This window comes from Salvelinus fontinalis, chromosome 34 (assembly GCF_029448725.1).
Source record: "Salvelinus fontinalis isolate EN_2023a chromosome 34, ASM2944872v1, whole genome shotgun sequence".
NCBI lineage: Eukaryota > Metazoa > Chordata > Actinopteri > Salmoniformes > Salmonidae > Salvelinus > Salvelinus fontinalis.
The window spans coordinates 34,273,329-34,278,328 of record NC_074698.1 but is presented as its reverse complement, the minus strand read 5'-3'; positions in this window follow the sequence as shown (position 1 = coordinate 34,278,328).

Sequence of the window (5,000 nt, the reverse complement as noted above, 5' to 3'; positions counted from 1 at the left end):
GGAGGCACAAAACCCACAAGAATTTAGGAGGCTTTACTCATGCAGAAAGCAGTGCAGAAGCATGTCATTCTGGCTTTTTGTGACAGTGTAAGATGCCTTATGCCTCCTGTAGCATGACAGAGTTATTCTATTCTGTTCTATTGTAAACTAGAGTCCATGTGTTCCAGAGGTGGTTCAGTAACCAGTATCCTTACCCCTCCTAATCTCATGCTATTTTACACATTTTGCCTTGAGCCTGAGAGAAAATGTTGCTGTTTTAATGCAAATTTCATGCAATTCTACACATATGATCATGGGGCAGAGAGAAAAATGAGCAGTTGTATAGCTAATCTCATGCTCTTCTACACATTTTGCAATGAGGCTGAGAGAATTTTGTATGTTTTTACATAATTTCTGGCAATTCTACACATATTGCCATGGGGCAGAGAAAAACATTTGCAGTTTTATAGCTAATTCATGCTATTCTACTCATTTTGCAATGAGGCTGAGATACAATGTTGCAGTTTTACAGCAAATTTCCTGTCATTCTTAATGTTTTGTCGATGACCGCCAGTGCGGTCCACACTACTATTACTACTACTCCACATAGGTGAAGACAGACAGGCCAGTCAGGCCTGTGGGGAGGCTGGACACAGAGGGAACACGGCATGCCTGACCTGACCTGACCTGACCTGACCTTACCTGGTCTGACCTGACCTGACCTGTCCTGGCCTGGCCTGGCCTTACCTGACCTGACCTGACCTGGCCTGGCCTGACCTGACCTGACCTGGCCTGGCCTGACCTGACCTTACCTTACCTGGCCTGACCTGGCCTTACCTGACCTGGCCTGACCTGACCTGGCCTGACCTGGCCTGGCCTGACCTGACCTGGTCTGACCTGGCCTGACCTTACCTGGCCTGCCCTGACCTGACCTGGCCTGGCCTGACCTGGTCTGACCTGGCCTGACCTGGCCTGGCCTGGCCTGGCCTGACCTTACCTGGCCTGACCTGGCCTGGCCTGGCCTGACCTTACTTGGCCTGACCTGGCCTGACCTGACCTGGCCTGACCTGGCCTAGAACACCAACTGAGGATATAAATATCCACCTCATGCAGCAATTTCCTCTGAAAGAAAACATTTCAGAATCTTACCTTGTAATTTATCACTGCCCACTCCGTGGCGCAAAAGAGGAAATTTAGCAGAAATTTGACTGACTTAAATTTGACTTAAGTTTTAATTTTCCCTTCGTGCCCGCTCCCATACCCAATAATTCTGTATTTTCTTTGTGACTATATGTGACTGTGTGACTGACTATGTGACTATATGTGACTGTGTGACTGACTATGTGACTGTATGTGACTGTGTGACTATATGTGACTGTGTGACTGACTATGTGACTGTATGTGACTGTGTGACTATATGTGACTGTGTGACTGACTATGTGACTGTGTGACTGACTATGTGACTATATGTGACTGTGTGACTGACTATGTGACTGTATGTGACTGTGTGACTATATGTGACTGTGTGACTGACTATGTGACTGTATGTGACTGTGTGACTATATGTGACTGTGTGACTGACTATGTGACTGTGTGACTGACTATGTGACTATATGTGACTGTGTGACTGACTATGTGACTGTATGTGACTGTGTGACTATATGTGACTGTGTGACTGACTATGTGACTATATGTGACTGTGTGACTGACTATGTGACTGTGTGACTGACTATGTGACTGTATACAGGTGGACCAGAGAAGCCACATCCCTGAATAGAAGCACCTGCTGCTCATCGTTTGCTGACCTGTGTTCCAAACAAATGCTGTTTTGAATGAAAAAGATTTGTACCTACATACTTAAGGCTGCAAAGCCGAAACGTCTCTGTACGTCTCCCCCTGATGCAGTGGGAAGAATACAAGTCATTGACAGATGAAGTTAGCTTTATGCAACATCTTTTTGAGTGTCAGACCCATCACACCATTTTAGTTATCTGAATTCACAGGTTTTACGCACCGACCAAACTTCTGGGAGAGCACGATGGTCCCCTTTTGATTTCTAGACACACTGAAAGGGAAAAGGGAGAGATAGCCAGGGATGATCATTCCAGATTCCTGGGAGAAAACTCCCAGACCTGGAAGCATCTGTGGAAAGTAATCAAGTAGCCCAGTGATGTCATCCTGATAAAAGGCTTGCTGTCAGACAGCTGGCTGGGATCGGTGTGCTCTGGCACAGAGCGCTGCGGAGTCCGCCGCTGCACCACAATTATATGCCAGGGTATGGAGAACAGGCTGTCAATGCTCATTGTCTTCTTTGATTATTAGATCCTTCTTCATCCTCGGACTGAAGGAAGAAAAAGTACTTGGTTGGTGTAAAGTGGATGGAACGGTTGGGCGGAATGGGGGGCTGATTGTGCCAACCAACTGTTCAATGTACTGTAACAGAGTTCTGTTCTGACCCGAGCCGGGCTCGAACTTAGAATCTTCTGCACAACACATGCCACTCAAGAAACAATGTCCATTCCCAAGCATTTCCTGGGTTCGGCGACAGCACTTTGGGTTGACGTCACTCATGTACTATAGCCAACATGCTACAGGCAAGATTCACATCCACTACACTATGCTCGTATTGACTCCATTTTGTACCTGGGTGTGGGACGTTCTGTTGAATGCATACAGATGATCGGTGGTTAGGCTATTAGCTGGCCAAAAGTAGCCTACATGAAAGTGCAATACTGTTAATACAACCGTGTGTTAGTGTGGGTTTTCAGTAAATGTATGTAAATCATGAAGCTCATCTGCATTTCCTATGGTGCAGGAAAATTCTCAGCAACAAAAAAGTGATCAAATTAATATCCTACATCTGTAGGACTAAACTGTAGTCTAAGGTATGAAATCATCTTAACCTTCTGCAATGCTATAACTTAAACGATTTTGTCTTTTCGTGGGGGGATGAACTGTACGAGTTAAACACAGGGATATTATTAATAAGCTCTTATGTGGCTACTGTCATCGTGACCTGTAATTATAAAGTGTAATAGAGGTCTTTTCCATGTGCGCTGGCGCTCTAACATCACGCTACAAACCTGCCTTTCCAAAACAAAGAGACCTGATTATCCCTCCATCTCTATGGAGATGGCTGCATCCCAAGTGGCACCCTTTTCCCTCTATAGTGCACTGGTCAAAAGTAGTGCACTATACAGGTAATAGGGTGCCATTTGGGACATGGAGGGGAAGGTAGAGGGGAAGGAGGGGAGCCTCCTGCCAGATAATAACAGCATGTCGTGGATGATAATTGGTTTCCACTCCCTCCCCTATCCCCACCTACGGTAGGAGAGGGCATCCCAGGGGCTTCCGGAGATTCAGGCACCAGGCATGTAGTGTAGTGGAAACTCCTGAAGGAGGAGGAGGAGGAGAAGGGGGGGGGGGCTCCAGGACTCACGCATTGGTGTCTCTGAGCTATCTTTAACACGCACACACACGGCATGCATACTTGCAGCTTGCAAACACACACACACATGAAATCTGAAAACACAAAATTATTACAGGAAAAAAACTGGGAAAGAAGGCAAACAAATCTACAGAGACACAGATCCGTTCAGAATAGAGAATCTAGGAGTGAGACTTCATAAAAAGGACACCTGCTAAAACAGGGTCATTACATCATATTGATGCTGAGAAAGGGACAAAAAGAAACATTGGCACAAGAACCCTCCAATCCCACTTGCAAAATCTTCACTGCTACGCAAAACCTGTCAATGTGACTATTGGGTCACCCCTGGTAACCAAGGAGACCCAGCAGACCACTAATGGACACTGTCCTATCTTGAAAAACGTTGTTTTTATCTAACAGGCCCGAGATCATCTGAAAGCAATATAAGGTCTCCTCTTACGAAATAGGAGCCTGTTGGACAGATGTCTCCAGCCTCTCCTCTTACTCTCCATTGAAGTGCACATCTTAGATGGCACCTCTTGACTCAAGTCAGGATCAAGGTTGTTGACTAATTCTCGGGGTAATATAGAGAACATGTGGTGAAGGGGTACATGAAAGGCACAGTGTTAACACCCAAAACTCTCTACGTGTTTCTTTCTTTCTTTTTTAAACAGTGGTTAAAATGTAAAATGGACTTTAAAGGAACTGGATTCCAGAAATGTCCTGAGTTGAGAGAATGTGTTGGAAGGAGCTACGATGTTTTAAAGGAACCTAAAATGTACTGAACACGTAGGTACATCACACATAGGGTTGCAAAATTCCGTGAACTTTCAATAAATTCCCTGGTATTCCTAAAATCCTGGTTGGAAAATTCCCGGAGTCAGGAGGGAATAAGCAGGAATCCGGAATCTTAAAACCAGGATTTCTGGAAAAGCAGGGAATTTGCAACCCTAATTACACATGCTTCTTTCTCACTAACACTACAGCATGTCAATTTCATTCAGTGTCACAGACATAGAAATGATAAAACATATGGTAATTTCAAAGATAAAGAATTTGCAAACAATAATTCTAAATGTTTCCCTTACACGACCACAACAGCAATAGATCCTAAAGATGTTTTAATGCATTTTGAGCAAACAATCCTAACAAGATCATGAGTTACAGTGTATGACGGTATGACATCAAGAACGTGTTCCTCGTCTGAAAGTGCAATGACTTTCAAAAGAAGCGCTCTGAAATGTGAGCCAGCCGGGAAGTGAAGTGTCAATTATCATATTACCCATAAAGTCTATGAATGTTTCAACAACTTTACAACTAATTCGTAACACCTGAATTGTATTAATCAGATTTCCGTTTTTCTTTTAGTTCCAAGAGTTTTATCAGATTTCCACACTTTAACACTCTAAATCCCAGGTTAGAAGTGTGACTGTGACCTCCAGAGGGTTTTAGTAGGGAGGCTAAACTCGAAACGTCCAAACCTGATATCAGAGAAACGGCCTTAAGCTGGTACCTACTGTAACAGCTCGTGGACTATGTGGAGAGAAAAAAAACGAGGGGTGCCACATTAAAGGAATTTCAAGCAACTATT